The sequence below is a fragment of the Dipodomys ordii genome, unplaced genomic scaffold (genome assembly GCF_000151885.1).
Source record: "Dipodomys ordii isolate 6190 unplaced genomic scaffold, Dord_2.0 Scaffold220, whole genome shotgun sequence".
Taxonomy (NCBI): domain Eukaryota; kingdom Metazoa; phylum Chordata; class Mammalia; order Rodentia; family Heteromyidae; genus Dipodomys; species Dipodomys ordii.
This window is the reverse complement of record NW_012267436.1, coordinates 131697-141846: the sequence shown is the minus strand read 5'-3', so window position 1 is coordinate 141846 and position 10150 is coordinate 131697.

The following is a 10150-nucleotide window of genomic DNA, read 5'->3' as shown; positions in this document are numbered from 1 at the left end:
TTGCAGACTGTGTCAGAGTTGTGACAGGAGCTGGATTTTATGATGTCTGAGCAAGGAGGCAGAGGTTAATGAAAAAAGCCACTAGGTCAAGGGAGGCGGGGGCTTTTGGGTTGGGCCCATGATGGAATGTTTACAGCCGGACTTAGATTGCCCTGCTGGAGATGGGCAGTCTGCACTTGTCTTTCGTGGGTTGTCTGATATGTGTACGCACCTGGGAAAACAGAGTGGGGGGGTCAATCCTTCATATTCCATCTTTGGATACATAGAAAGAATGGGCCTAGAGGCAAGTTCTTCATATGGGGTCTTTGGATACATAAAAAGAATTGGGCTGACAAGGGTGCAATGTGTTGTTATAATGAGAACAAAGCAGATTCCTATCATTTGAAACCCCAAAGGAGTACAAAAATTGAGGGATGCCATGGCCTTTTCTGGCTACTTCCTGTGGACATGAGGGCATCAAGAAGTCATTGGGGCTGAGGTCTTCAGGGTCTAGGTCTGTGCTGAGCGTGACATGGCAATGTAAGCAAAGCCCCCTGTTGCCTGCAGTAATAGGATGGCCTTGATATGCTCCCAGGTGATGTCTTGAGTGGGGGCTGTTATCCTGCTAGAGAGAAATTTGAAAAAAAAATACTTGTCAGGCAAAAGGCTGACAAGGTGGCAGGACTAGCTGATATGAATGACACATGAAAACACACCCTGGGCATAAGCCAGAAAAGTTCCATTTGGAGCATAATCCCAGTTGTGGCCTATTACAGGGAAGGAGGACTTTTCATATAACTGGACTATAGAGTTGGGAAATAGAAATAACAAAGGCAATACTGTAAGTTCTTGTCCAGTTTGAAGGTAGACAGGTATGGATATTAGATAGACATGCTTATGAGCTATTTTCTCTTGATCTCCCAGCTCTGGTTAATTTTGAAAGTGACTCTATTCAGGATCTGACACCATTCCCTCTTAGCTGAGCAGTTCTTCCCAACTGCCTGTGGTCACCAGGACTGTCCAAGTGGGTCTGGGAGGTCTGTTCTTGCTGAGATGATACTTGGCATTGCCCATTGCTGGGATGACTTGTTCCACTTGGCAGAATCCCACATCAGAGAGGGTGATACAATCTGTGCCCTTTTATTCCCAATTTAAGCAACAAGGAAATCAAATAGAAATAGCTTTTAAGCAGGCTTATCTGAAACTTACTACATAGGATAAAATCGGTAATGACAAACTCAGTAAACATGACAGTTTTAAAACAGCAAGTGATTTAACAATTTAGTTAGCTTTTAACTGAGAAGAGCACTTTAGGATACTAATTACTTGGGAAATAGACATTAAACAGGAAAAAATGGCATTTGAGTTAAAAGGTGTTCATTTGAAGGATCTTAACATAAACAAACATCTAAGTGGACTTTGGTTTAGTTGCCACTTAGTTTATGTGGCAAACTTCATAATGCACAGTTACTTTTATAGAAGAAAATAAAAAATGAGATACTAGTTTTACATCAGTATATTAATTATTACTTTCTTTAAATCATAGCCAACTTTTTTTTTTTTTTGGCTTATGTGGTGCTGAGGAATCAAATCCAGGGCCTCAGGCATGCAAGGCAAGCGCTCTACCACTGAGCCACCTTCCCAGCCCCATAGCCGACTTAATTATTGATCAATATTACCAACTTATAAGACATACTCATAGCATCTGCTACATACTTGAATCTTCTGGGGTTTTGTAACATTTAAGACAATTTTCCCAAATCCTTTCTTATCCAAAGGAATTCATTTTTTATTTCCTGAGTTTCCCTGTCTTTACCAACTTTCTTTTTAAAAAAGATATCTTTATACACTATAACAGTTTTTATGTATTACAATGAAATTACATTGAACATGTTCACCCACACATTTGTACAGAAGTTTTAAGGTGTGCTTAGGTTTAAAAAAATGAAAATTGGCCATAAGCTTTTTGGAATTCCAGTGGCAAAATGATATTTTGCCCAGTATGATAAAACCATGTGGTCAATTGGGAAAACAAAAACTCTAAAACACATACCATTGTCTATAGAGTTCTTTTATAAATTACCAAGATCTAGCTAGCCAGAAACCAAATACATTCAAACATCTTTGCTATCAAGACATATTGACCTTTAATTGACTTGCATGTTTTTTAAATACAATAAACCAGATTAACTTTATTGTTTTGTTTTATGTTTTTAATGTGGTGCTGAGGAATCAAACCCAGGGCTTCATGCATGTTAGGCAAGCACTCTACCACTGAGCCAACTTCCCAGTCCCCAGATTCACTTTAATGGAAAGCTGAAGATGGATGTCATGGTAACCTAAGGAATTAAAAAGCAGAATTTAACAGAATTTCCATATTTGAACAAACATTGAGAAACAAAAACAGAAAACTTTAATTTTTGATAATGAGATATATTATACCTCATTATAAGAGGTAACCTTTAAACACCTAAAGGAGTAAGGTTGGTGGAACTGAGGTTGTAGAAAAACCCATCATGTGGCCTTTGTCTCTTCCTAGGTGTCAGCCTGTAGAAAGAATTGGGGAAGGGAGTGACCCAACAGGTTTGTAAGGGGAGGAGACAGCACCTTTAACCCATAGACATTTAAGGGGTACTGAAAAATGAATGCTTGAATAATTGGATAGAGAGAGTATCTGATAGGGAAGAGGTGCGAAGAAGGGATTTTTCTTCTGCAACCTCCTAGAAGAGAAATTAAGAATCCAGATTCTGAAGTGAGTGGACTCTGGAAAGAGAAAAGGATTGGATTATTGTCTGAGTCCCAAAGACAAAAAGGACTGGTTTGTTTTTATTATGGGATTTTTGGGTGGGAAAGAGAGAGCAGTTAAAAGAGAGAAGCTGGCCTCAGTGTATTTGCTAGCCAGCCACTGTCAGTGACAGATTAACAAAAGAGCTAGAGCAGAGGGTCTGGAAGGGAAGAAGGTCTATTAGCCATAGAAGGGGCTTACAACATAGAAATGTGTAAGTTTGGAGGGTCTTGTTTAGAGGGAGTTTAAGCAGGGCCATTAGCTTGTTGTTTTACCTTTGGAGGCCTACCCCCACCCCCTTGTGTCAGCTACACAAGCAGGCAGGCACAGGGACAGAGGTCAACAGAAGGAATTTGCTTGGAGCAGTCAGTTTTAGCTTAGAGAATCTGGACCAATTGCAGATAGCAAGAGTATAATTAGAAGAACAAGGAAGGAGAAAAGGATCTTTGGTCCTGGAGGTCATCAATGAAAGAGAGAAAGAGGGAAGGAGGGAGAGAGAGGGAGAAAAAGGGGGTAAGAGACAGTGAGCTGCTACAAGATAAGGAGTTAACTCTTCTACAGGAGATGGTTAGGAGGCTTATGGCAGAGCCGAACAGCAAGGATGGCAGTCTTCTAGCAGAGATTAGAGAAGGACTTGGTGGGCAGAACAGGACGAGGGGGGAGGCCCTCTGGAGTGGAGGTAGAGGAGGGCTTGGGTGTAGGGGACCTCGGATCCTCACTGTTTTGTTGGAGAATTGTTTGGATCAGTAAGAGTAAAATGGAAGGTTCCAAACCTCAGGCCAACGGTGGCCAGTTTAAGTGATAGTAAGACCAGATTTCAGTAGACAAACGAGTTTTCTTTGACTGTAAAGCAGTCAGCCTAGAGTCTTAAGATTAGATCGGAGCTGGGAAGGTGGCTCAGTGGTAGAGCGCTTGCCTTGCATGCCTGAGGCCCTGGGTTCGATTCCTCAGCACCACATAAGCAAAAAGAAAAAAGTCGGAGGTGGCGCTGTGGCTCAAGTGGTAGAGTGCTAGCCTTGAGCTGAAGAGCTGAGGAACAGCACCCAGGCCCAGAGTTCAGGCCCCACGACCGGACCCTCCCCCCCCAAAAAGATTAGATCGCAGGCATGCCAATGGGGTGTCTCTGGGAACAATTTAGAGCCCACTTTGGAGATTTGGGTAGGAATACAAGCGTGGCCTGTCCCGCCTTTCAGGTGTCCTCAGTACTTTGGGAAGGCAAATAAAAAAGTGCCCAATAATTAGGAGAGGGTATCCCCAAAGTCCTAATTAAAGGGTGTCAATGGGGTCAGCAAAGCGTGAGAGACTCTCGGAGTCTCTGGGGACCCGGCAGACAGGGAGTGGGGGACTTCTAATTCCCAGGTCTGTAGAGGACTTGCCGGGTCCCCTGGTCTGTGTTGGGGTACCTCTGCTACAGACTGTGGATGGTCTGAAGGCTTTTGAGTGGTGGGTGGAGTTGGTCAAATGGTGAAGAGCCTCCTGCATGGAGATCAGAGTCCGGGGGTACAAGAGGGGAAAGACTAAGAGGAAGGTGTAGGAGGAAGAGGCATGGAGAGTTCTGTGCTCCCGGAGGGGAGAGTGGAGGATCAAAGGTTTGATGAGAGGTGGCCAGGAGGCACGTGGAGGGGACCTGGTTACTTCTGGCATGTCTCCTCTCCCAGGTTTTGGCACCATATGTTAGGAAAATGGAGAAAGAAAGGGAACAGGCCGAACTCAGTCTTCCACAGGTGAGGACTGTTTATTGAGATAGAACAGCTAGAGACACAGCCTTCCCCCGAGCTTGGAGACTGTGTGTTAGAGCTGCAACCAGAGCTGAGTTTTATGAGGTCTGAGCAAGGAGGCAGAGGTCAATGAAAAAGAGGTCAAGGGAGGTGGGGGCTTTTTGGTTGGGCCCACAATGGAATGTTTACAGCCAGGCTTAGATTGCCTTGCTGGAGATGGGCAGTCTGCACTTGTCTTTGGTGGGTTGTCTGGTATCTGTATGCACCTGGGAAAATAAGGTGTGTGTGTGGGGGGGTCAATCCTTCACTAGCAACATGGACTACCTGGTGAGTAAAGCCAAGGCATCCAGCAGAGCTAGTCCAGGACAGAAGCTACGTGGAGTATAGCCACAAGGGCCATAGGGGCAGTGCTGCCCTAGCCTCTTGGAGCTCACATCATGCCACTGGACTTCGAACATGGGGCTAGGGAGAATTTAATGGTTGCCTTGCTGCATATTAGTTTTGCTTTAGTTTTCATTTTTTTTTAATGTTCCTACTTTTTGGAATGGGAGAGTTCATCCTGTACCATTACATATTAGAAGACTATAATTTCCTTTTTTACTTTACAGGGGTTCACAGCTTAAAATTTTGTTATCACAGAGAATACTTTAGACTTGAACTTTTGGACCAAATGTACTTTTGCTCCATGAGATGGACCCAAGCCGTAGGGATGGTTTGAATATGAAATGTACCTCTCAGGCTCATGTGTTGAAACCTTGATTCCAGCCTGTGGCACTTTTGGGAGACGGTGGAAACTTGAGGAGATGGGGCCTAGCTGGAGGAAGTACATCACTATGAGGAGTGCTTTTCATGGGAACACCTCGTCCATAGCTACTTCCTCCTCTCTTTGACTGTAGGCCATTATGAGGTGAACAACTTTACTATAACCATATACTGTTTGCCATGATGTTTAGCTTCACCTCAGACCCACAGTAATAAAGCCAAATAATTATGGACTGAACCCTTTGGAACTGTGAGCCAAAACATTCTTTCTCCCTTGATTCTTTGACATATTTGTCACAATGACAACAGAACCACAACACCATATGAAGTCAGAGATCGAGCCCACTGCAAATATATAAAAAAAAAATACATACCTGACAGGTACTAGTGACTCATCCCTACAATCCTAGTTACTCAGGTCGCCAAGATCTGAGGATCATGGATTGAAGTCAACCAGGATAGGAAAGTCTGTGAGACTTTTATCTCTGATTAATTACCAAAAAAGCTGTGGCTCAAGTGGTAGAATGTTAGACTTGAAGAAAACTAAGGAAGCACACACAGGCCCTGAGTTCACATCAAAGTACACACATATACACACATGAAGTAATTCCTTGTCAAAATGAAGTTAAGTGGCATTCCTTAGTCTACAAATAGTGGTGTCACAAGAAGCAATGAATTCAGGGAAGACAAATGCCCCAAACCTAAAAATTCCTATTATGACTAAATGCTGTACCCTCTTTGATGCACAGCAGCAAAATTTGGTCAATCAGCTGGCAGGTTCCCTAAGAGATGAGACTAGAAAGCTGCCAGAGGCTGTATTTCTGTGTGTTTTAAATGTTTGCTTAACCTTTTTTTTTCTTAAAATGCTCAACGGGCTGTAAGAAACAAGTTACTTTTCATTCTTTATAATCACTACTGTTCTAGTAACGACACTTGGTCTTCCAGTTCCTTGTCCCTTATCTATACTCCATTCCTTCATGACAATGTCATGATGATACCGCATGACAGTGAGGTATGTCACATTCATCCTGGCAAAGAGCTAACCTCTATTTGAATGTGACTAATCCAACATGAGTTAAATTTTAAATTTTTATTATGAAATTATGATAGATTTACAAGGACCATATTTTCTGGCCATACAAATAATTAGCCTGCTGTATTTGATCATTTAGTTAATGCATCCCTAATGTGATGGTTGGAACTGCTTTTCTTTGGTGAGACATGTTAGCTGATATGGATGATTGTTGCCAGTCACAACTTGTTCCCAAGTTTGTGTTGGTTCATCTAGAGCAGAGCACTCTTTTCAATGGTAAGCTTTGAAAAGAACTGCTCCCAGCAGTAAGTTGTTCAAAATACAGATGCATATTTCAATGCATCTCTTCAAAGTGTGAACTTCATCATTGCTTACGTGACATTTGTAAGAATTCAAGCAGTGCTTATCATCACTTTGCACTGGAATGATTGTATTATAGGTTATCAGGCCTATTAGCAGGTTCCCCATTAAACAGTGTAGCAAAGATGTTCAATTCCATGTTTACTTTTCATGTCCTTGAACCTTTCATAAAATGCCTTAGTTGAGAGCATTTATTAACATATTCAAGTGTTGTAGGCTTTTTTCCTCGATTGGATTAATGTTACTTCTTTCTACAAGTTGCACTTTCCACAGTCTAATTTAGCTGCAAATGATTTCATGAGAGCAGGTTGTTTGGGCCCTGCAGCTTCAGGTTCAGCTCTGAGAAGTACTTGGTAATGTCCACCACTATCCCAACGTAATGTCATGGTCAATTTATACGCATGCCAACAGTGTACTAGTGATTGTTTCTCCTCATACCTGTCAGCGCTTAGGATTATCTCTTTTTTCTTTCAGTGTGTGTGTGCGTTCGTCTGCTTGTGTGTGTGCACCAGTGATTGGGCTTGAACTCAGGGCCTGGGCACTATCTCTGAGCCTCTTTGCTCAGGGTTATTGCTCTACCGCTTGAGCCACAATTCCACTTCTGGCTTTTTTGGTTGTTAATTGGAGAGAAGTCTCACAGACTTTTCTGCCTAGGCTGCTTTTTTAATCTTGATCCTTGGATCTCAGCCCTCTGTGGAGGGAGGATTACATGCCCAGCCTGTTCTAGCTGTACATTTTTATCTGTACATTCCCTTTAGAATATCTTATCACTGGATTTAGTTTCTATACAAAGTTTTAAGACTGTATATTCTAGGCCTTTATTGGATATGATTTGAAAATATATCTTATTAGTTTATAATTTGTCTTTTAACTTTTAAAATTAGGTCTTTAACAGAACAAGATTTTAATTCTGATGAGACCCAATTCATCCATGATTCCTCTTACACTGTGCTAAATCTTAAAGAGTTCTTTGGTAATGTCTTATATCCTGAAAATTTTCTCAAGCTTTATTTCCCCTAGAAATTTGGATTCTTTAAACTTTGAGACAAAGTCTTGTTGTATTGGCCCTGTATGGTTTCCTGGGCTCAAGTGATCCTTCAGAGTCTCTTGAAACTTATATTGTAGGCACATGCTAACCATACTAAGCTTTTCTAGATGTTCTTATAGTTTTTACCTTCAAAAAGTGGTTCATAACGTGTGAGGTTGAGGTGATCTGCTACTCATAGAATTACTTTGCTTGTAAATAGACATATTTGTGTGTGTGTGTGTGTGTGTGTGTGTGTGTGTGTGTGTGTATATATATATATATATGTTTTTACCAGATTTTCTATGAATCTCTTCTACAAATCTGCCTCCGTTCTGTCAGCTACCATATGCTCTTGATTATAGCACCTATATAATTAAGCCTTAATTTTTTAAAGTTATCCTTCACTTTGTTCAACATCTTTTAGAAGGCTTTTTTCTTTCCATATAACTTTAGACTAAATCATGTATTCACAAAAAAAAGTTGCTAGGATTTTTATAGGAACTGCAATACACTTAAGAAGAAAACAAAGTTAAAAAGGAATACGTTTGTCAACCCAATAACCCAGCAAATCATTCTATTTTTTTCCCACCAGCATTTTACAATTTCCATTATATATTCTACACGTTTTGGCACATTTACACATAAGTAGTTTTCTTTAGAGCAACCCTAAGTGGTATTTAATTATGTCTTTCACTTGCTTGCTTATGTAATAGACCCTTCCTGACCTTGTATCCTGCAACTGTACTGAATTTTGATTTCTTGGAACTTCACGTTAGGCAATCACATAATCTGCAGTCTTCTGTTGTAATCCTGTGCCTTCTCTTGTTTTCTTGCTTTATAGTACTATGTTGCAAAAAGTGCTAAGAGTGGACATTACTTTGTTTTTCATCATATATCCTTGCTACCATTTCAGCTTTGGTTTTGGTGCCCCCTAAAGGTCCACAACTGGAAACTTGGTTCTCCAGGGTGGCATTGAGAGGGGGAACCTAGCAAGAGGTTCTCAAGTCACTGAGGATGTATCTTAAAATAGATTAGGGGCCTAGCCTATCTTTGCTCTGGCTCAAGATGTAACCATAGTGTGTGTGTGTGTGTGCGCACATTTGAAACCTAAATTCTGGACCTATCATTTATTACATTAGCTAATATATTGTGTCTTCCTCAGTTCAAAAAAAAAGTCATTTTCTTGGTCCTTCACAGTTCTTTAATATGCACTTTCACCCAGTACTACGGCCCATAGGGAAAATAGCATTATGTTCATTTCTTAAACATTCAGTCTCAACCTAGCCAAGAATTCACAGACAGCAATACAGAGCTAAACTCATAAAGTCTAACTCAAGGTCCCAGCACGGGTTTATACTGGGTCCCAAGGTCCAAGTGAATGAAGCTCTATTGTCCCAGTTCCCTTCCAAAGGTATTTTAAACCCTTTAATTGCCCCCCTTTTTTAAAAATTGTGAAAATACTGAACAGAGGGGTTACAATTACATGGGCAAGATAATGAGTACATTTCTTATCAAGCATTGTTGCCTCCTCCTTTGTTTCCCCTTACCATCCTCCCCCCCGCCCCCCCCCCAATTGCCCTTACTTCTAACTAGCATGAAAATCGGAAAACACTATTGGATCACCCTCTTGATTTCACTTATCCTGGGCTATTCTTGTGTGTGCACGTGCGCAAGCGTGCACGCACTTTCCTGGGACCTCAACTCAGGGCCTGGGCACTCAGCTTATTCACACAAGACTAGCACGATCACTACAGCCTTAACTCCACTTCTAGCTTTTTGCTGGTTTTAACTAGAGATAGGAGTCTCACAGATTTTCTTGCCTGAATTGTTTTGAACTGTGATCCTCAAGATTTCAGTCTCCTGAGTAGCTAGTATTACAGATGCCCACCTGAAAAATTTATTTTTAATGTGTCCAATACAGCTTCTTTCAACATTTTTGAATTTATTTTTGTCAGATTGCTTTCATTTTATAAGCACCACTTTAATTTTAAAGTTATTCCATACTCATAACCAAGTCAAAGAAATCCTCAATTCTGATTCCCAAGTAGTAATAAAAAATGTTTTCTATCTAGTCTTCTGTCTTTATTTGGGAAATCATATTATTCGATCTCACTGTTGAAGGTATCTTTCCCTAACAAAACATTGTGTCTGTATTGGAGACAAGAAAGCTCTCATTTCAAACCCCACACCAAAGAATTAATCACCTAACGTTGGAGATCCTTTGAATTTTAAATATGGAATTCTGGTTACTTGATCTGATACAATATGCCTAAAATAATAAATTCTCTTTAATTTAGTTTTTATAGATATGATTAGCCATGCTAATGTATACATAGGACCAGTGCATATATCAAATTAACGGTTTTAACAATATATATGATCAAATCCTATAAACTCTGAACTTAATATATTAATTCTGTGTTCTGTCTGGGGAGCATGAAACAGAGTGACTGATAAAATTTAGGATGCTAAACATGAGGAAATAA